Raw genomic sequence first — 23,930 nt, forward strand, 5'->3', positions numbered from 1 at the left:
TAGGCTTAAGCAACCTGAGCGAGACAAATACGGTAGTGTTGTGGTGGACTGTTAAAGGCTTTTCAGGGGGGATAGGCAAGGCAGGTGAGGAAGAAGGTGGCACTGTATGTAAGGGAGGAGTTGGATTGTATGGCACTTGCAGTTGGTGACAATACAGTTGAGAGCCTCTGGGTAAGGCTGAAGGGGAAAGCAAGTAAAGTAGATGCTGTTGTGGGAGTCTACTATTGATCACTCAGCCAGGACAATGACACCAATTAATTATTCTACAAGGAATTAAGGGATATCTCTAGATCAACTGCCCTTGTCCTTATGGGTGATTTTAACTTGTCAGATGTCAACCGGGAATATCCCATAGTTAAAATAAACAGGTCCAGGAAATTCCTGAAGCATGTTGAGATAAACTTCTTAATGCAGGTACTAAGGGACCTGACAATGAAAGGTGCCCTCCAACATTTGTTGTTTGTAAACAGAAAGGGACTCATAGGCAAAGTGGAGATTGGTGTCTGTCTTGGTCACAGTGACCATATAGTAGTTGAGTTTCAAATTGTTGGCAATAGGAGAAAAACTGCCAGAAAAATTTTGACAATGGATATGAAGAGAGTAGAATTCTGTATGCTGAAGGAGCTAGTTAGTAAGGTCTCCAGAGAATCTGCTTTTAAAGGTATTTGGGTCCAGGAATACTGGTCACTTTTTAAAAGCCATTTCTTAATGGTGCAGGAGCAGGCAGTTCCAAAGTGTCACAAGTAAGCGGGGCAGAAGGCTAGCAAGGTTGAGCAGGGATCTTCTAGAACTTAGGCAGAAAAGGAAAGTCTACAAACACTGGAAGCAAGGACAGGTGGCATGAGGAGACTACAGAGATGTTGTTTGCCAGTGCAGGGAGAAAATTTGTATGGACAAAGCTCAATTATAGTTCAAAATGGCTGGCACTGTGAAGGACAACAAAAAGAGCTTTTAAAAATGTTAACAGCAAAAGAAGGATCAGAGATAACATTAGTCCAGTACTTGATGAGTTCAGTCACTTCTCAAATAGGGACGTAGACAAAGGATTATCCTTGGAGCATAAGCCCCAGCACTTTCAGTGCATTCCAAACAACCTTCCTATGAATTCATGTTGATTTTAATGTATGAAACACAATATGCTGTAACATAAAATAACCCATTATTTTGATGAAAATGGATGTTCCAAATGTATAAATGGAAATAGCTATTTACAATGAGCTACTAATATTACTTATTCTCGGAAAAAAAAATCTTACTTACCATGTGCAAAAGTTCTCCTAAAAGAATAGTTGCTCTAACAGATACATGTTCATCACTAATTATGATCACTTCAACCAGACCCTTCAAAAAGTTTCGAAAGTATTACATATAATGTATAGGATATTATTTTAATATTTATAGAAAAAAGTACCAAGCATCTATTCAAACTTCAAGTCATTAGTTACCTCTAGAAGTCCATTAGTAATAAAAGCTGAAAGCACTAAAGCTAAATAATTAACCATGAGATCAAGCCTAAGGAGAAAAAAGGAAATTGTTTGGAAAGTACGTTTATTATTTTATCTGCAAGAAAACAACAAATGTTTCTGTCAACAACAACAGAAAACTAAAACAAGCGTTTAGACTGAGTTTGCAAAATGCAAACCTTGACCTGGGTTGATGTGGTAGTATAGTTTTAGCTTCAACAGCTACAAAACCATCAGAAAGTCTCCAGCAGTCCTGAAACCTGTTTGGATCTATAACAAGAAAGTATGAACAATGGTAATTATAATACTGGATTTTATAGTGTTATTTTAATAGTTGTCAGTATGTAAATAATAGTTCTCACTAACTGTTATTTAAGGTTTAAAATTCAAGAAAATTTTGTCAGAACAGATCTCTAAGACATCATCTAAAACACTCCTGCACAAAGCAAGGCTAACTTTAAAACTAGGACAAAGATCTCACTTAAGTATCAACCAAAATAATAAAATTTCCAACTTACAAGAACATTAAATTCTTTAACAGAAAATATAATAAACACCTAAAATTTAAACCATAGCAAGTTTGCAACAAAGAATGATTACTTGTAAGTGCAGAACAAGGATTAAGCTTGATTATACAACTGCGTGACAAAGACATTTATAATCAGAGTTTGAAGAAATCACTGGAACATGAGACTTGCTCCTTTTGGGCTCATACTTCTGCACTGTCAGATAAAGTAGACTATATTCTTAGGTTTATAATGGAGTGTCTTGGGTTAGTTCAGTGGTGTTTTGGAAGCAGGGGGGGCACAGGGGTGGCTCCTATGAGAAACTGCTGGAAGCTCCCCTGGTTCCAATCCTGGCCCCACCTATGACCAAGGCTGAGCAGATATGGGAAGATGGAAGTGCCTCAGTGAAAAACACATTAAAGAAAGAGGAAACAAAACTGCAAAAATATGAAAAAAGAGACCTGCAGAGGAGAGGAGGAGGTGATAGAGAAATGCCAGAGCAAAGACACCAAGGTCAGTGAGGAACAAGGGGGAGAAGGTGCCTGAGCAAAGATTTCCCCGCAGCCTGTAGTGAGATGGCAGACTATTCCCCTGAAACCCATGGAGGAGCACTGTGGAACAGTCCATGAAGGACCATGGTGGAGTAAATGTGGATTTGTAGTCCCTGAAGTGTCACAGGTGGGCAGATGTGAAGCAGCAGCCTATACAGGATCACAGAGAGGGGCAGATGTGGATCTGCAGCCATAGAGGACCCCCATGCCAGATGAGGTGACTGTTCCTGAAGTAGACTATGACTCTGTAAGTAGCCCACGCTGGAGCAGTCTGTTCGTGAGGGACTGTACCTCATGGGAGGGATTCATGTCGGAGGGGTTTGTGAAGGACTATCTCCTGTGAGAGGGACCCTGTGTTGGAGCAGGGGGAGAATGTGAGGAGTCCTCCCCCTGAGGAGGAAAGAGTGGCAGAAACAACATGTGGTGAACTGACCCTAAACCCCCACTCCTCATCCTCTTGTGCCACTGAGGGGGAAGCAGGAGTGAAGTAATCTGGGCCTGGAAAGAAGGGAGGGGTGCAGAGGGGAATGTATTAAGATCTGGCTATGTTTTCTCTTCCTCCTTGTCAATTAAATTAGGGTTTTTTCCTTCCCAAGTTGAAACTGTCTGGGTTTTGCCGGTTACTGTAACTGGGGAATGAAAACTTCCCTATCCTTGTCTTGATTAATAAGCCTTTAGTTTAATTTTCTCCTCCCTGTCCCCCAGTGGAGGTGGGGGGTGAGTGGGCAGAGGTCTGGTTGATACCAGCTGGGCCTAAACCTTGACAAGGAATAACTCTGAAGACAAAAGATTAACTCTGCTAAATATCTAGACATAGAAACACATACAGTTGGCCTAGAAAAAGTAAAAGTCTGCTGAAAGGCAGTGGAGATTGCTAGCAGATAGACAATATATAGAGAAGACCCTTCATAACTTCTGTAATATTCACCAACATTTTTATATTACTCATGCTTCTAACACTTCAAAGAAACCTAGTTTGTAGTACGTATTTACACAGTCTGTGTACATTCTCCACTACTGCTCTTGTATAAAATATAGAAATAATATATAGTAAGGATGTCAGAAGAAAGTCAGAAACTACTTCTAGTATCTTGATCAACACTGAACAGTTGATAAAGACTTTTAAAAAGGACTTCAAAACACTCAACGAATACAGAGATGAAACAGTTAAGACATATAATTTACAATATAGAGGAATCAGTGAAGTGCTCAAATTTGAAGAAGAGCTTTGTTGGAGAGTTTTTGGAAGAAAATGGACATGGCAGCAATCCTGACTATTTAGCCTTAACCAGTGAGCTAAGGGCCTTGATGCCCAGCTGCAAGGTTATTAAAAGATCAGCTATGGGCAAAAGATAAGGGAGTTGGCAGCAGAAAAGAAGAATAAGAGGATGGGAAAGCATTGCATAGACTGCACATAAACAGTTATATTTAAAGCAGTTAGATAGTGCCCTGTAGAATATGAAGAATGTGTTGTACCAATCAGCAATATGCTTATATTATGTTATAGAATCATAGAATCATAGAATTGGCTGGGTTGGAACGGACCTCAGAGATCAGCAAGTTCAACCCTTGATCCAATACTGCTGCAGTTACTAGACTATGGCACTGAGTGCCACATCCAGTCTCTTTTTAAATATCTCCAGGGATGGAGAAGCCACTACTTCCCAGGGCAGCCCATTCCAATGTCTGATCACCCTCTTGGTAAAGAAATTCTTTCTAATATCCAACCTAAACCTCCTCTGGAACAAGTTAAGACCGTGCCCTCTTGTCTTGCTGAGAGTTGCCTGGGAAAAGAGGCCACCCCCTACCTGGCTACAACCTCCTTTCAGGTAGTTGTAGAGACTGATGAGATCTCCCCTGAGCCTCCTTTTCTCCAGGCTGAACAGCCCAGGTTCCCTAAGCCTCACCTCATAGGACTTGTGCTGGAGTCCCATCACCAGCCTGGTTGCCCTCCTTTGGACCCGCTCCAGGACCTCGATATCCTTCCCGAACTGAGGGGCCCAGAACTGGACACACTACTCAAGGTGTGGCCTCACCAGCGCTGAGTACAGGGGCAGAATCACTTCCTTGGACCTGCTGGCGACGCTGTTCCGGATACAGGCCAGGATGCCATTGACCTTCTTGGCCACCTGGGCACACTGCTGGCTCATGTTCAGCTTCCTGTCAATCCAGCCTCCCAGGTCCCTTTCTGCCTCGCTGCTCTCCAGCCACTCTGTCCCCAGCCTGTAGTGCTGCATGGGGTTGTTGTGGCCAAAGTGCAGGACCCGGCACTTGGCCTTGTTGAACCCCATCCCATTGGAATAGGCCCATCTCTCCAGTCTGTCCAGGTCCCTCTGCAGAGCCCTCCTGCCTTCCATCTGATCGACACTCCCCTCCAGCTTAGTGTCATCTGCAAATTTGCTGATGATGGACTCAATCCCTTCATCTAAATCATCAATAAAGATATCGAACAGAACTGGGCCCAACACTGATCCCTGGGGGACACCACTAGTGACCGGCTGCCAACTGGATGCAGCCCCGTTCAGCACCACGCTCTGCGCCCGGCCATTCAGCCAGTTCCTAACCCAGCGCAGAGTGCCCCTGTCCAAGCTGTGGTCCTCCAGCTTTTTCAGGAGTATGCTGTGGGAGATGATGTCAAAGGCCTTGCTGAAGCCCAGGTAGACCACATCCACAGCCTTCCCCTCATCCACCGGGCGGGTCACCTGATCATAAAAGGAGATCAGGTTGGTCAGACAGGACCTGCCCTTCCTAAACCTGTGCTGGCTGGGTCTAATCCCTTGCCCATCCTGCAGGTGCTGTGTGATTACACTGAGGATGATCTGTTCCATGACCCTGCCAGGCACTGAGGTCAGGCTGACGGGCCTGTAGTTTTCCAGGTTCTCCTTCTGGCCTTTTTTTTGGATTGGCATGACATTCGCCAACTTCCAATCATCCGGGATGTCCCCAGTGTGCCAGGACTGTTGGTAGATGATAGAGATAGGCTTGTTATCAGCCTGACTGTGTATAAAAGGGCTACCACTACTCTCAATAAATGGCAATACTTCGATTATATTAATCTGCGTGTTGTCCATTGCGCTTTTCTCGACAGAGCTTAATAGAAATAATCTAATGTGAACCACTACTGAAAAACTTATCTATACTGAGAAGTGCCTCAGAATAAATTCTTCTGCAACAATAGGGAGAGGAAGGTGAAAAATATCATAAAGAATTTCAAGCAGACCTTGCTACCTAAAAACAAACAAACAAACAAGGTCAGAAAATCTATAGATTTACAAAAAATGGTCTTTTTGTTCACTATTAATATTGAAGTTAAGAATTCGAGAGAGTGCTAACATTGATGTCTTTGTTTCAGGGTTTCTTTTAGGATAACATGCTTATTTTCATAATCTGAATGCATCTGGAGAAGAGAAGGGAAGGGACTTGCATATTTTCGACGTGTGCCTGATTGTCACTACAAATTCTACAGAAGTTCAGGCTACTTAGATTACAGTTTTTTTAGAATGGTTAGTGCTGTCATTATCAACTGCGTCATTTAGCAGGTGATCAAGAAGGAATATTTTTATTTATCTCGGTTTCAATGCTTTAAACTCATAACTGCAGCTACTGTTAAATTGTTTTGACCTATATCCAGAGTGAAAATTAATTTATGCACTTTTCTCTCCTCCATTCCCTCCTCTCAGGCATACAGGGTGTTATTCCATTCTCATTTTATGTGTGAGGAAAAGACAGAAAAAGCAAGCAATTTGCTTAAGATCACACTGGAATTTTATACTGGAATGATAGACTTAGACTTGGGGGTCAAATAAACTTGAGGCTAACGTTATCATAATGGGAGTCTGCATTTAAAGCACTAAATTAATAAAAATGTTAAAATTTTAAATGTTATTTTAAAATCCAATATTTTTACTATATCAATTATATTTACCACCTACTTGTATTTCCACATTTGGTATACAGAGTACCCAAATAAGAGATTGAATCCCAGAATTTCCAGGTTTGCACAGACTGATAATACCTAGAAAACATTAAATAAATAACAATATTCCATCACCAAATTTAAAAAAAAAGCACTATATCTGTTCCTAAATTTGATTTAACTTTTACCCTTTCTATTGTGAACAGCACTCTCAAATTATCCGCAAAATCAACAATGACGTGTTACGATCCGAGTTATTATTTATATTTTGATTGCGAGGAAAATTCAGCCACTACTTATAGAGGACGCATGAATTTACAAAAATAACAAGGTGTTATGATTTAAACAAGTTACAAGGATTTATTTTAAACAGGGAAAACCGGTTTTGCTAGCAGAAAGCTTTTGCATAAATTAGTCACCTTGGAAAGAGAGTCATTAAGGTAAAAGGAAAGAACAAAGAGATTTTGTCACCGTCCGTGATGGACCTGGCCTCGGGCTGGAACTGCTTCTGGGTTCTCCGCCTCGTGGCTGGAAACCGAAGCGCCGAGAGAAGGGGGATGTCTAGAAGAAAGCTGCTGCTTTTTCCTTTTTTCCTAGGACTTTTTATACAGCAAAAAGAAAGAGGGGTCTCTTTTTTGCATAAGTCCCTGATACATACAGATTTCCAGACTTCCTGGAGATGAGTCATCCTTTTTATCTTTTTGTCTTTTGGTGTCTTGCTACCTTCATTGTTTTTGTCTGCACCATGCACCAGGAGGCGACCTGATGAGCAATCTTATCTTTTAGGCGTCTGTCAGGCATTTGGTAAGGTAAACATATGTTAATTGTAACCAAGCAGGAAGAGAGAAGAAAAAAAAAGGTGATTCAAGAGACATATTTTGTATTTTCAGTTCAAGGTGTATACATCACATGGTGAGTAAGGGCAGCCTCGGTTGGAGGGCACCCATCGGCCACATCTGGTTGTTGACCTTACATAAGTCATGTAACAACCGTCATTTCCCCATCTTCTTTGGGACTATAAAAATGGGAGTGTTCCAAGGGCTGACAGACAGCTGAATGTGTCCCGTGTTTAGCTGCTCTTGCACCAGGCGGTTGGCAATTTCTAGCTGCTCTTTAGATAGGGGCCACTGCTCCACCCAGACAGGGGTGTCTGTCTTCCACCGAAGCCTGGAAGTTGGCAACACTTCTGCAGTGGCCATCATTAAAAATGTTGAGGGGGTTGGGTGGGTTTGGGAATGGAGAGAATGTCCCCTAATTGGCTCATGACCTCCCTGCCAACCAACCCTCCAAGTTGTCCTGGTAGTGGCAACACATAGGGTCGTACAGTCACTGCCTGTCCTTCAGGGAAATTCAATTGCATGGGGTTAAGGGCTTGAAGGGGAGTGGAACCACCGCCTATTCCCTAGACAGCATCGAGGGCAGTGATGAGTTTCCAATGACGACGCCACACATTGTGATTGATTATTGTAACATCAGCCCCGGTGTCCATCATCATGGAAAGAGTCTTGACTTCACTACCAGCGGCCAATTGTACGATTACGGTAGGCCTTGTCTTCATCTGTTGCATTAAGGTGACCAGAGTGCTTCCAGAAGATCCAAAGCCTTAGGTGCCTCATGCCACGGGAGCATTCTTCCCTAAGTTCATTTTTGGGAGAAGGACCAGTTGTGCTAACCGAGTGCCTGCTTTGATTATCAGGGGGGGCGTTAATGTGAAACAGGTAATCATGATCTCACCTGTATAATTCGCATCAATTACTCCTGGGAGCACAAGTCCTGCAATGCCAGTAGAAGAACAGCCAATCAGTAAGGCTCCAACCGTACTATTCTCTTGGTACACTGGTCCGTATATTCCTGTCGGGATCTGCTGCACTTGGGTTGTCGTCAGAGTGACATCTATTGCTGCTGGCACATCAAGACCCAGGCTTCCCTTGTGGCTGGGGCAGGGAGCTGGTGTAGAGCATTGGCCCAGCTACTTGTGTCCTGGTGCAGGGGCCCTTCGCGCTGCTCCTCCCGTTTTTTGCAGACCTACATGCTGAATTGTTGTGATTGTCCTTTTGACATCGATCACACCACACCGTGACCGAGCAAGCTCTTCTTGTATGGCCTCTGGCTCCACATCAATAACAAACAGAGGTGGATTTCCTTGATCGATTCCCTCTTCTGTCTAGTTTTTGCACAACTGCCGCAAGGAGTTTCTGGGTGGGTTCCATGGCAGCGGCAAAGGCACTAGCCATACCTTAGCTTTGCTGTGTTTGGGCTGCCCTGGCAGCCACTTCTAGCATTTCTGAGACATCAGCAGTTTTTGGTAGGGTGGAAAACAACGACTTCATTCTTGGATTTGCATTTTCAAATGCCAATAATTTAAACATAGACTCTTTTTGCTCTATTCCTAGATCAGATTGGGCCATGACAGATTGATGAAGTCGGTCAACAAAGTGCTGAAAAGGCTCATTCATCCCTTGCTTGACAGCGGTAAATGAGAAAAGTGGAGTGGGCTCTGTAACCACATAGAAGGCTCGGTGGGCTAGATGTGCAGTGATGTGGTGGAGTGCAGTTGGGAACTGAAGCTGAATTTGGATGTCCCCATAGCATCCTGAACCCGTGAGCATCTCAGCGGTTACCCCTAATAATGGATCCCCAGGTGCTCGAGGGCGGTTTGCTTCTACCTGGGCCAGGCGCTCCCACTCTTTGATCCAGATGATTTGCTGGGAGGGGGTGAGCAGGTACTTGGCCAGATTACGACAGTCATGGGGGCTATTAGTGTCGGCAGTGAAAAGCCAATCCAGAATGGCCCTACCACTTTCTGTCTTTAGTCCTCCCTCCTTCAAGGTCTTTTTGGCCTGTTGCAGGGTTTTCCAGGTGTGTTGTTCAAATTGAGGCAGCCCGTTGTTATCAAGCAAAATGGACAAGCGATGGTGCTAGCTTCCCATTCCCCCTCAAGGATGGCATCGTGAACAAAACCAGTCCATCTTCCGGGTCGAGGTTTATCGGCACCTTTAATGCCTTGTTTGTTCTGCTGTGTTTGCAGCAGGGTTAAAGCATCCTCATCATCATCAGAGAGGGTGGATGGATCCCGGTATTTGTGAAAAGACAACAGTTGTTCTATGTCTTTAACCCTCTTTTCCAAGGACTTCATCGCCTGATTTGTTTGATCAAGGAGGGCTTTTATTTTATCCTCCAGGCCGGCAGGTGCAGCTGGTGGGGTGGCTGGGGTGGCCACTTCTTTCCCCTTTTCCGTCTCTGAACGGGAGGTAGCATTAGAGGCAGTTTCAGGTAACAACTGGGACCGCCCATCTCGGGGGCGTAGGCTGTTGGTACTTTCGCATTCTCCGGTACTTTGTTTCTGATGCTCGAAGTGGACACTTCTTCCTCTTCCTTCAGCCCGATGTCCGACAAAGTCAGCTATGGAGTGGTGTGCCTTTCCCGACATGCCTTTAATGACGAGGCCTTTGTCCCCTAATCCCAAGAATGCCTTCCAAGTTCTACCATACTCAGAAGGAGGAGTAGGTAGCAGAGGTGCTGTGGGGTCAACATTAGGCTTTGCTTCTGGCAGGGGTGCCGTGGGAACAACATTGGCTTTTGGCGTAGGCATCGCAATGGTGGTAGCAGCAGCTTTTGCTTCGGCTTTTATTTCTTTTAACGCATTAGTTATTATCCTCCATGTATCTTCTAAGTCAATTTCATGCTTATTTTTCTCTTGAGTGTGGAGGTCCCATATCAAGTCGCCGACCTCTCGCCAGAGTTCCCATGCAACCGATGCAGACGGGGTGGAGAAGAGTTCTTGCTCTTTCATCCATGTCATTGACTTCTCTGAAAGCTTCTCATTGACAGGGGTGCTTAATGAAAGTCCCATTTTTTCTTTTGATGAGTCAACGTTAGAAAGAAGGTAGTGATCCTTCTTACCCCCCTCGGGCTTCCTGGCTCCGAATAATGCAGTAAAAAAATTCTCAAACAGCAAGGCAAGTGAGATCTCCCTCCAGCTGTTTTCCAAGTTTTCCCCTCTATATCTCAGAACTACCAGAAAAAAAAAATCCTTGCTCCTGTCACACCCCACAAGGTGGGTGCAGCACTGTCATGTCTCACAGAGTAAGCACAGCTCCTCAGATGTGGGGGCCAAACCAAACAGCACATCCCACAGAGTGGCCACAGGTAGGGTTCCCCAGAGTGAGGGTCAACCCAGGGAGATTTGGACTGGACCCCCTTTGCTTTCTAAACTCCTTCAGAGAGATTAGGTGCAGCTGGGCCCAATCCTTCTCCTCCCATAATTAATATCTTTTAACGTCTCATTTGGCAAGATTAAGTTTGGGACTTCTCTGCACGGTACTAAAAAGTAAGGTTATTACCCAGGAGGTTTGTATAAAAACACAACTGTACTTAAAAGTGAGTAGGATTATAAAGTATGTGAGATTACAACTAGCAGAATTATAAAGGATGATATTTTCAAAGCAATGGATTACAATTTAGCAAAAATTAAGGAAGTGGTCAAAAGAACAGGTTACAACTAACAAAACTTAACAAAGCGACGGGGAGTAAACTTAAAGCTAGAAACTATGTTACCCTCATGCGCTGAGATAAGGTTAGAAACAGAGACAGAGAGAGAGAGAGAGAGGTAAAGGTAAAGACAAAGAAGAGATAGGAAAGATACCACCACCCTTGGATCCAGTGATGATCTTGGTATGAAGTTTGGGTCCTTAGATGGCAGGCATGCATCCAGCATTGAGTGTGCCTCTTTCATGCCACCTGACCTCACCTTTTCTGGAGAAGGGGGGGGAGGGGGCTTTGGCATATCTTGCAAAGCCAGGTGTTCATTTGGACCCCTCCAGATGGGATGACACAGCAATAACCCTTATTTCTGTGCATGCACCCTCTCCAGTGGCTTTACCGGGGGCACACACAAGGTAGCACTCCGCCTCCACAGGGTGCAGCTTGCCTGCCTCTGTCCCTTATTGAATAAGGACAGCGTCCTGCTATAGTAACCCATCACAATGATAGCATATCGCAAAGCCAAGTTTAAAGGTGCCCACACATTTTGTTTATTTAGGTGGTTTTCAATCAGTGTTTATAAGGTGCAGTGGAGCCCCACTTCTCCATATTTTCAAGATGGAACATACATTGCAAGAGTACACAAAGAACTTAAAGGCTTTCCATAACAGTCTTGCCATTACTGTGGAAGAACTGCCTTTGAGCCACCAAGAAAGTATACACCAGCTACCATCTCTGCACCAGTTCTCTACTGCCTTTCTGCAAGCACTCCAAAAAGGTTTTTTCAAGCTTAATTTGCAAACAAAGTTCATCTAATCTTATTTAACTATCCCACAAATAACCCTTGAAAATACTTGATATTCTTGTGGGCTGTAAACTACAAATAAAATCCTGAGATATTTGCCCTGCACATGATGCATTACCATTTTCCATGTGAGCAACATTAAATCAAATACAACATAGTTTAAAGTGATGTAAGAACAGTAAGAAAAGCAATACAGTTCAGATCTTGAAGTTAAAATAAACTTCTGTATATATTTTTTTTTACCTACACAATAGAAGGAAATTATGGAGAAGGGAAGAAAAAAAGGAAAATGTTTTTTTTCAGATAACACCAAGCCAATTTTGTGAAACTGTCACTCTTGGGGAGAAAAACAAGCTAGTATTCTCAGCTACTTCATTCATATTTGTCTAGTGTTATAGCTAGAAAACTCAACATTTACAAAATATATGAATCAGCCATACTAGAAAAACTAAATCAAAGTAGTATTATTAATAAATGTGCATTATGAGATAAAGTAACAATGTTGGAGATCATAAAAAGTACAATGTTCAAAAGTGAAGACTGAAACATACCTGTTACCCTTAAAAAGAAGGAAATGAGACTTACAGACATGAACAGCTGTCGCGATGAGGGAGAAGGAGACGCTTAATATAAGAATCCACCAAACTCGTTTATTGTATTTCAAGTTCAGGTTAATATATTCTTGTTAATTAGCTCATACATATTGCAAAAACTGAGCTCATGATTGGTGTATTAATTTGAAAGTTAGTTTCATTCTCTGTTCCTTTTATTCACGGATACAGCCTATTTCTTCATCCTGCTTTGCTGACCACAATGTGCTGAGCAGCACGTACAAGGACACTTGTGACTCTAAGGTTGCAAACTGCTGATCTTGTACAACCTCAGCAAGTCAGAGAGCTTGCACTCTGACCCTTGCTAAGTTGTCTGCAACTTTGGTCAAGTCCGTATGGCCTTGTTCGGCTAACCAATCCTCCACAATTCCCCCGTTTTTATTTTGTACGAGAAAAATTTTTGATACAGCTTTATCAAGCATTCGTCGAATACATTGCAAAATACAGGGCAGAAGCAAAAGTAAAATCATGATAACAATACCAAAATAACAAAGCATTTTAACTAAAGCCAAAAGCCATCCTGAAAGGCCAAGACCATGAAACCAGGTTGTAAAAACATCATCGAGGGGAGCTACTTGTTGCTGAATCTGTTGTGTGTGTTGCTTCAAATAGCGAATGCTGGCGTGGATACTTTCACTGTGATCAGAGAGGTTCACGCAACACATCCCTTCGAAATCCTGACAACCATGGCCCTGGGCAAGTAACAAAAAATCTATGGCAGCACGATTTTGCAACAAAGCATGTCTTAAGCTACTTTGGTCCATTAAAAGCTTATCTAAGATTTCAGTAGTAACATTCGCCTGCTTCTCAGACCAACAAGCCAATTTTGCAAGGTTACTCAAGGCATTCGCTGCTGCACCGCCAGGAATAAAAATAGCTAAAGCTGCTTTAGCTGCTACACTTAAAAGCTCAACCTTATCATTACACTGTGGTGTAAGGCCAATACTACGCTTGTTGCGCTGTTTTGTTAGTCTTCGCAAGTCAGCAAAGTGAGGTGCAAAAAGAGTTAGTGAGCCTAAATAACAAGGTCCGCCAACTATATTATGGGGAATACCTTGCCATGCTCTATCTCCACAAATCAAAAATATTCCAGGAGGTAGAGCCTTGGCAGTATCATTGACCCAAATTAGCACAGTATTATCACGGGGGTTATGAGTAGAGCCTATAGGTCGCATTTTGATAGAGCCATTGTATCCACAATACCCAGATTCATAAGTATATTCCCAAGTCTTAGGACTAACATCCTGCCAGGTAATAGGATACGGCCGAGCAGCATATTTGGGACCAAAAACTATACAGGTTGGTGTCCAATTTCCTGATACATTACCAATTTTCTGGGATCCTAATAGATTCAATTCTTGAGGGGCCCATGGAAGGGATTTCTGGAGGCCTAAAATCAGTTTTGCTGAGCAGTTTCCTAGAGAGGGGCTATTATCACATGAGCCACTTGAAAATTGACGAAACAAAGAGACATTAAACCCTGGGACCCCTATTAAGCAGGTACGAAAGGGGTCTGTGGCGGAGGCCATTGCGATACAAAAATCAGTGGTGCCAGTTTCATTAGCCCATGTTATCCACATATTTTTCCTAGGGTTAATCAAGTGTAAGGTGTTAACAGTAACAATGATAAGTAACAAAAACCAGTAAGTTAGTAAAGCACGACCTCCTTGCCCGGAGGATGGGATAGTAAAGGACATAATTCCTGCACGGTATTCAGTCAACCTCCCTGGAAACATCAGCGTCAGGTGTAAGTGGTCTATGGTCAGATTCAGGCATGTGCACCTTCCTTCCTTGCTCTTCAGGGTCCACAATCGCTGGCTTGACCCATCGGCTAGGAACCCATAAGGTACCTGTGGAAGTAGATACACAAAAATAACCTCGGCCTATATAAATGACCTTCACAGGACCATACCAAATCCCAGTCTTAGGATCTCGGTAATGGACCATCATTGATGGTTTATCCTGTATTTGATCCACCTGGTAATGTTTCATGGCAGGGGGTACTGAGTCCATACCAAAAATACACAGATGATTAAGCACAAAGAGAGTCTTACTGACTCTTTCATGAGGATCTCTGATTTCTTTATACTTTACTAGGTAATTTTTAAGTGTCCCATTCATTCTCTCTACTATGGCTTGTCCTGTAGGCGAGTGGGCTATACCTGTGATATGTTTAATGTCCCATTGTTGCAAAAATTGTGCCAGGACCCTACTAACATAGGCAGGCCCATTGTCTGTTTTTAGGGCTTTGGGCACTCCCATGATGGCAAAACAAGCTGTTAGATGTCGTTTAACATTTTGAGCCTTTTCTCCAGTTTGCAGGGTGGCCCACACATAATGGCTATAGGTATCTATGGATACATGCATGTATTTCAGATGACCAAAGGAAGGGACATGTGTCACATCCATTTGCCATAACTCATTAGCTTTCAATCCTTTGGGATTAACCCCAACTCCCAAACCTATTCCTTTATTTTGTTGACTACAGATAGGACATGCTTTTACTATAGCTCTAGCGTCATCAAGTGACAACCCGTATGAGTGAGACAACCCTTTTGCATTCTGGTGATAAATTGCATGAGCTTCACGGGCTCTCAGAAAAGGGGATATGGGGGCCTCAGTTACGGCTGATACTAGTTGATCAGCTCTAGCATTTCCTTCCCCTAACCCTATTTCCCATTGATGACTTCTGATGTGGAGCACTGCATATTTAGCTGATCGGCAGCCAATCACTTTGTGAAGTTGTTGTAACAACTGCATAAGCCTGGTGTTCTTTACTTCTCTGATGCTTGCGTCTTCAATCCGATTAGCTATTCCCGCTACATACATTGAGTCTGTAACCACGTTAAGGGCATGATCCATCCACGTGGATAGAGCCCAAACTACTGCTGCAAGCTCTAAAGTTTGTAGAGAGTCTGTCGCCTCAGCATTCAGAAAGTTTTGATGCCAATGACTGCCCTCTTTCCAAGTGGCCACTGCACGGCGTGACTTTTTGCCTGCATCAGTAAATACAGTAATAGCATTTTGAAGTGGTGTTGTCGATCGTTTTGGAATCTGCAGCCATGCTTGATTGGCCATCCAAGCCAGCGTAGTTGATTGCAGCGGACAAATGTTGATGGTGGCATCTGTTGTAAGCAATGCTTCTTGCAGCTCTGGAGAATGTATCAAGTACCAGTCCAAGTCTTCTTTTCGTATGGGTACTTGTATTGTATGAGGCTCGAGACCTGTGATTTGTACAACCCGAGTTCGTCCTTTTTTAATAAGATCTGATAAGGTCCGAATTTTTTCTTGGATTGTTCTTCGAGGCTGTAGCGATGTTGTTAACCATTCTAATACAATCTGTTGGTCCCGTCCCCGGGACGAGTCCCCCGTTTTTATTTTAAGCTGTGTGAGGGCTCCCATGAAATATTTTGATCCAGCCAGAATGGTAAAATCAATAGGTACATCCTCTAGGCGACGGTGTGTGACTCGGGTTGCCACCAGATTTGTAAGTTGATGTAACACAGTTCGTTGTTCCTTGGTCAAGGTAACTGGTGCTGCTGGGTCTGTACCCTTTAGTAGTGGGCGGAGAGGTTCCAAACATTCATTAGGAATTCCCACTACCGGACGAAGCCATTGCAGATCTCCTAAAAGTCGTTGAGCATCATGTAGATTGGCAATGTCGATGTTAATAGATAATTTTTGAGGCCTAATGATTGAATCTGTGATTTTCCAGCCTAAGTAATGCCACGGGCTGTTTTCTTGAATTTTTTCAGTGGCTATAATTAAGCCTTGCTGTTGCAGTTGCATTGCCAGAAACTGTTTTTGTGAATCTGTAAATTTTGTTGTTTGAGCAAATAATATGTCATCCATGTAATGGTAAATTACTGTAGAGGGCCACTTCTGTCGAATAGGTTGTAAGGCTGCATTGACATAAAGTTGACAAAGCGTCGGGGAATTTTTCATGCCTTGAGGCAGGACTGTCCATTCATAACGCTCATCTGGGCTCTCTCTGTTGATTGCCGGCAAGGTGAATGCAAATCTTTGTCTGTCATCCTCATGTAATGCAATTGTGAAAAAACAATCTTTAAGATCGATAATTAGAAGAAACCAATTTTCAGGTAGCATCGCAGGGCTGGGTAAGCCAGGTTGTAAGGCACCCATACTGTGCATTTGAGCATTGACCGCTCTCAGATCATGTAACAGTCTATATTTGCCAGACTTTTTCTTGATGACAAAGATAGGTGTATTCCATGGACTCGTTGATAGCCGAAGGTGTCCTTGCTTAACCTGCTCTTGCACTAATTCATGAGCATGAAGAAGACTTTCCCTTTTTAAGGGCCATTGTTCAACCCAGACCGGCTCATCTGTTTTCCACCGGAGAGGGATCGGGAAAGTCCACGCAATGGCCGTCATGCTAAAGGGAGCTTTGACTCGTTTGTTAACACCATCCCCATCTGTGCAAGAACGTCTCTTCCTATCAGTGCTTGTACACCGTCTGGCAGTGGCAAAACTGAAACAACACAATTCACAGCCATCCCTTCCAAGATGACAGTTATTGGAGGGGACTTCTTTGCTAGAGTCAGTCCACCTACTCCTGCCACCGTCGCTCCAGTACTGACCAGTGGCCATGAACCGGGCCACTTCTGGGCGGCAACAATACTGACATCAGCTCCAGTGTCTAGCAAAGCAAACAAATGTACAGTCTCTGAGTTCCACTGTAGTGTGACATTTTTTCGTGGTCGTGTGGCTAAATCAATGGTTAGAAGGGCTGATATGCCCGTAGATCCAAAACTTCGGTCTCCTCGTTCAGGTTTGTCTGGCAAAGCAGGAGTACTCTGTGGAAGTGGTATCAATTGAGCAATACGAGACTGGGCAGGTATATGCAGTGGGGGAAACAGTGTGTTAACCATGATTGAAATCTCTCCGATGTAATCCGCATTGATCAGTCCCACCAAAACATTTAGCCCCGCCATTATGGATGATGATCGACCTATCAGTAGGGCACCTACTGGTTTATTATTAACCAGTATTGGTCCCCATACTCCCGTCGGTATCTTTTGTGGGCATTGATCTATAAGAGTACAGTCTACTGCTGTTGCCAAATCCAATCCGAGGCTCCCTCTTGTGGCAGGTTGTAGGGAATGTCGCAGGGCATCGGTCGTGCCGGGGGGCTTTGTACTGCTGGGGTCATCATTTGCGCTGGGAAGCTCTGTGATGCTGGGGTCGTCATTTGTGTCTTGGCGCGGGGCCCCTTCGCGCTGGCTTTCTCGTTTCCCGACATGCGTCGGCAGACAGAAGTGGCATGCGAATTTAACTGGCAGCGCGCACACCATACCGGGCCAGCTTGGCATTGTCGTCGCACATGTCCAGGGGCGCCGCATCGGAAACAGCGATACTTTGTTGTTCTGTTCCGCTGAGCAGATCCAGCCGAGCTTTGCAGGGGCGCAAGAGCAGCTAACACCTGAGAGCTAGTAGCTCTCGCCTGTTCCTTTAGGCTTTCACCTAAGTCCTTAACTGCCTCTACTAACATAGCATTTGGTCCCTGAGGTACTTGTTGCATGCGCTCTAATAATTCCTCTATCGACCAAGTCCCTGGAAGCGTAACGATGACACTACGGGCCACAGAATTACAATTTTGCATGGCACATTGTTTTAGTAAAGCCCCATGCATATACTCCGGAACTCCGGCTGCTTGAATAGCACTAGCAACTCTGTCCACAAACGACCCGAAAGGCTCTTCCCTCCCCTGCTTGATTCCCATATAAGACGGAACTCCTCCAGGCGCTTTAACGCGCCTCAAAGCGAGACGTGCTAAATGCATGGATTCCCTGATTTTATCTGGTCCCAACAGTGCTTGTGCCTCAGACCGACGCCACGGACCTAGACCCATTAGCTCCTCAAGTGTTATTCCATACAAAGGATCGCCAGCCTGCCTCTGCACTGCCACTGACTCCTGGCAGAATGATTGCCAGTATGCATTGTATAGCAATTGCTGATGCTGGGTAAGAATCAATTTCATGATGTTCTTAATATCTTCTGGCAGAAGCAGATTACCTCCCCAGATATAATCCAACATTTGCCGAACAGGCTCACTCTGCACTCCGTTTTCACTGACAGTGGCACGTAACTGAGATAGTATTTTCCAGACCAGATTATTAATGTTCGCCTGCATACCACCAGGTACTTGAGAATAAACTACTGGGAACGCACTGGTTAAAGACTCGGCTGCGTCCCTATCTCCCGCCTGCATAGCGTCTGCAGCAATATTTTGCCACAGCATTTGTTGTCTCATGGCAGTCATTTGCAGCTCCTCAGGCGGAAGAACAGGAGCACTATCCCTAAATGGATTTTTTGACAATTTAGAGGATTCCAAAAAAGGATTTGAAGGAGGCTCAGGAGGGTCTAAAAAATTTGGTGGTGGGGCAGAACCCGACAAGGGGGTAGAAGGACCCTCCGGAGTAGGAGGCACAGCAGGGGCAGACAGCAAATCACTTCCCTTTCCTAAGGGCTCAGTTGGAATATTTATGACATTGGTAGAGGGGAGTAATGGGCAATTAGGCTCTGTAACAACAACAGGAGGACTGGGCTCTTCCAGGCGCTGTGCCGCTGCACGAGCAGCCTGTTGCTCAGCCTTATGTTGTTGTAACGCATTGATAACGACCCGCCACTGTTTCCCTAATTTCTTAGCAATTTTATCATCCTCTATTGTACCTTCCCACAACTTGTCCCCAAAATGCCTCCATTCTCCTTCCTCAAAAACTGTATTGGGGTCTGCAAAGCAACCTTTGGCAACCCCTGCTGCCAGTAATCCTGGCAGTTCCTTTTTCAAATCTAAACCCTTAATTCCCCGCTTTTCTAAAAAGCTCTGGAATAATGAAAGCACCGCTTGCCTTTCCATACTTACAAAATCGTCAGCGCGCTGTTGCAGCCCTGCAAGGCTTCGGCGGTGTCGTCGACCGAGACTCTTCTATAAGGTCGCTCGGGGCACGGAGTCCAGCTCTTCTGCCTCTTGTGCTGCATCAAGATCGACCGTTACTGCATCGGACCGTGGCTTCTGGGCTCTCGCCGTTCGGTTTTGTCCCTGGGGCTCTCGCCGTTTGGTTTTGTCCCCGGGGCTCTCGCCGTTCGGTTTTGTCCCTGGGGCTCTCGCCGTTTGGTTTTGTCCCCGGGGCTCTCGCCGTTCAGTTTTGTCCCTGGTCCCGGCCGGCCTTAGTTCCTGGTCCGGGCCATTCTTTGTCCCTGTTCGGGCGCCATTTGTCGCGATGAGGGAGAAGGAGACGCTTAATATAAGAATCCACCAAACTCGTTTATTGTATTTCAAGTTCAGGTTAATATATTCTTGTTAATTAGCTCATACATATTGCAAAAACTGAGCTCATGATTGGTGTATTAATTTGAAAGTTAGTTTCATTCTCTGTTCCTTTTATTCACGGATACAGCCTATTTCTTCATCCTGCTTTGCTGACCACAATGTGCTGAGCAGCACGTACAAGGACACTTGTGACTCTAAGGTTGCAAACTGCTGATCTTGTACAACCTCAGCAAGTCAGAGAGCTTGCACTCTGACCCTTGCTAAGTTGTCTGCAACTTTGGTCAAGTCCGTATGGCCTTGTTCGGCTAACCAATCCTCCACAAACAGCACTCAACCATCAGCAGTTGACACCCTTGTCAAAAAGCTTCAGTAAATGAACTCTCTCTGAAGAGTTCTTAATAACCACTGCATACTCAGAGCTACAGGAATCCAAGAAAACAGGGATCCCTTGAAGGAAGGACATTTACGAGTTGCCTGACTACAGATAAGGCATTGTAAGACACCACCCTCCACTAGGTAAGTTCCAAACTATTTAGGCCTTCACAGACCAAAGGCAACAGCTGAAACTGCAACAAAGGAATGGGTGTTGGGTCACCTAAGAGGATAAGGCAATACTGAAACAGTAAAAAATTTTCAAAATACATTTGTAAGTAGATTCAGTTACATAGTTGAGCAATAAATAAAGTGTGGATTACACAAGCCTTTTACTGCCGAGACCTTTGGGAGGTACATAAGCTTGAGGAATTCAGCTGGGAATCCCTGTAAAACAATCAGAGATGGAACTATGCTAAAAGCATAAAATACTCGTAGCATGGCTACATGGACAACCATGACCAGATTCAATGCAATAATTCCTACCAAATGCAATAACTTGGTCAATCATGCCAATTGTCTTTATGAAATTTGAAGTTTGATTTCAGTATTCTAATTAAACCAGTCTGCTTCATCCCATTGCCAATTCCTTCCAGATAACTGCAACTGGAGTTGCACTGGTAGTGAGTCTGTCCTCCTTTCCCTTTTGTGTTCCATTCTGAACGGGTAATATAACACAAGGCCAAAACCTGAGTGCTCTGAATCCCAATTATTAATTGCAATTTTGTAATCAACAGAAAACATGATATATGACCTTAACTAGACAAAGTCAACCAGTCTAACCTGTACCTATCATAGAATCATAGAATCATAGAATCATAGAATCCTTGGGGTTGGAAGGGACCTCGAAAGATCATCTAGTCCAACCCCCCCTGCCAGAGCAGGGCCACCTAGAGCACTTCGCGTAGGAACGTGTCCAGGCGGGTTTTGAATGTCTCCAGTGAAGGAGACTCCACGACCCCCCTGGGCAGCCTGTTCCAGGGCTCTGTCACCCTTACAGTAAAAAAATTTTTTCGAATATTCAACTTGAACCTCCTATGCTCCAATTTACACCCATTACCCCTTGTCCTATCACTGGTCACCACTGAGAAAAGCCTAACTCCATCTCCTTGACACTCACCCCTTACATATTTGAAAACATTGATGAGGTCACCCCTCAGTCTCCTTTTCTCCAAACTAAAGAGACCCAGCTCCCTCAGCCTTTCCTCATAAGGGAGATGTTCCACTCCCTTAATCATCTTAGTAGCTCTGCACTGGACTCTTTCAAGCACTTCCCTGTCCTTCTTGAACTGAGGGGCCCAGAACTGGACACAATATTCCAGGTGCGGCCTCACCAATGCAGAATAGAGGGGGAGGAGAACCTCTCTTGACCTACTAACCACACCCTTTCTAATGCACCCCAGGATGCCATTGGCCTTCTTGGCCACAAGGGCACATTGCTGGCTCATGGTCATCCTCTTGTCTACCAGGACCCCCAGGTCTCTTTCACCTACACTGCTCTCCAGCAGGTCAGCCCCCAACCTATACTGGGACATCGTGTTGTTCTTCCCCAAATGCAAAACTCTACACTTCCCCTTGTTGAATTTCATCATGTTTCTCTCTGCCCAACTCTCCAGCCTGTCTAAGTCTCTCTGAATGGCAGCACAGCCTTCTGGTGTGTCAGCCACTCCTCCCAGCTTAGTGTCATCAGCAAACTTGCTGAGGGTACATTCTATACCCTCATCCAAGTCGTTGATGAAGATATTGAACAACACCGATCCCAGTACCGACCCCTGAGGGACTCCACTAGTCACACACCTCCAACCAGATTCTGCCCCATTGACTACAACTCTCTGACTCCTTCCTTTCAACCAGTTCCTGATCCACCTCACTACCTGATCACCAAACCCATACTTGATCAACTTATCTACAAGGATGCTGTGAGAGACGGTGTCAAATGCTTTACTGAAATCAAGATAAACCACATCTACCGCTCTTCCATCATCTATCCACCTAGTAATTTCCTCATAGAAGGCTATGAGGTTAGTCAAACATGATTTACCCTTGATAAAACCATGCTGACTGCTCTTGATGACCCCCATGTCCTTGATATGCCTGGAGATAGTGACAAGAACAAGTTGTTCCATCACCTTTCCAGGGATGGAGGTGAGGCTGACCGGCACAGTTTTTTTTCTTGCTATACCACCACTATGCCAAATCATATTTATTCTGGGGACAATTTTTCTAGAGTTGGTCATCCTTTCAGCAAACTGATTTTCTAGGAAAAAGAAAAACATCATCCCAAAAGAGATTTTATCAGAATAAGAGGAGGTGTAGCCAGGGATGAGTAGCTTTGAAGTTTTAAGAAAAAAAACCCAAAAAACCAGTAACAACAATCCGCAGACTTCATGTTATCATCTTTTACCAGACTAATCTTGTACACTGAGTGTTCACACACACACTGCACCATTATATAAAATGCCTTTCATAAACATTATTATATAACATCTTTTAAAATGCAGAGCACCAAAAAGCTCAAAAGAGTAAAACCAACTATATCAGCCATGGTAAAAATATGTAAGAGAACAACATGGTGTGCTATAGAAAAATACGGGGACCTCTCAAACTACCGCAGCAGAGAAAAGAGCAAACAAAAAGCACACAGAGAAAGTTAGATCAGCTCTACATTTAGCAAAGCATTCTGAGTCTTACTACATAAAAAGGCAGGAAGTAGGAGCCAAAGCAACACAAACAAGCCTAGTACCCTCCCCTATTATTAGATCTGAAATAGTTAATGGCACTGCTTTCTTACACTGAAGGCCTCAGATGGCGACCCCCGTCACACCAGCCCATACCTCTGCCAAGATCGAGGGGGACATTCTCCGCGCCGCTGTTGTTCCGACCAGTGGATATGGGAGAGAAATGTATTAGGCAGGCCACTGATGAAGGGAGGGAAAGAGGAGGAAGCAAAGGGGACAGTTGTGTACCGGAGCAGGGCGAGAGCCACCGGGGGAGGGCTGAGGAGGAAGCCTACTGCAGCGGCCTGCCTGGGTCCCTTACCTCGGATGCGGAGGTGTCTCAAGGAGCGGGCTTGGAGATTCACTGCCATGTTTACAGTTTTATGCTCACAATACCAGAAACCTCACCTACTCTCGTGAGGAGAAACACACAGAGCTGCCGCCGCAGCCAGCACCCCCTCCCCATAGCCACGCTGCTGATGGGAGAAGTGCGGGGGTGGCTGAGGCGAGGCTGAGCTGCTATTATCACCAAAACCATTGTCCCGAAAGCGGGTCCGTTACCCGGTGTGCAAAAGCCAATCCATAGAGTCGAGGTATTTGCCTTAATATCCATTTCTGCGCAGAAAAGGGAAGCAGGGGGGTATTCCACAAAGCAAGCTCAGTTTTCCAAAACACAAGTGCTACTTTTTTACATAAAATTGTGAGAAAGAACATTACTCTATCACTCACACCTGTAGAAAATCCGCGGAGGCTTAAGGACAACACGTAGTCACCAATATGGTTAAAGTGAAGTCGTCTATTAACAATTCACACTCGCTTTATATAGAGCCCTTGTTTATATAACGATATCTTGCAGGTGGCTAGATCTTGGCCACAAATCCTGTTCTCACAGAACTTCTGCTGGCTACATCACTATCCTGTTATTCTTCTTTTCTGCTGCCAGCTCCCTTATCTTTCTCCCATAGCTCATCTTTCAGTAACCTTGCAACTGGGCCTCAAGGCCCTTAGCTTACTCTGGCTAAAACTAAATAGTCAGGATTGCTCACATGTCTTCTTCCAAACAGTTTCCCAACATATCCCCCTTTTTGTTTTTGAGCAATCCTGACTTACTTCATCACGCGAGATAACATGCTAATGATACGTTGCCATAAACAACATACTAATAATACAAAAGCAATAATAACATATTAATAATCAAAACCAATAATAACAA

General features: G+C 44.3%; 1 pseudogene; it reads right to left on the minus strand.

The window, feature by feature from the left end:
- LOC103534496 overlaps positions 1-9,185 on the minus strand; it is a 74,047-nt pseudogene extending 64,862 nt beyond the window's left edge.
- Positions 9,186-23,930: the final 14,745 nt, after the last annotated feature.

Source organism: Calypte anna, chromosome W (assembly GCF_003957555.1).
Source record: "Calypte anna isolate BGI_N300 chromosome W, bCalAnn1_v1.p, whole genome shotgun sequence".
NCBI lineage: Eukaryota > Metazoa > Chordata > Aves > Apodiformes > Trochilidae > Calypte > Calypte anna.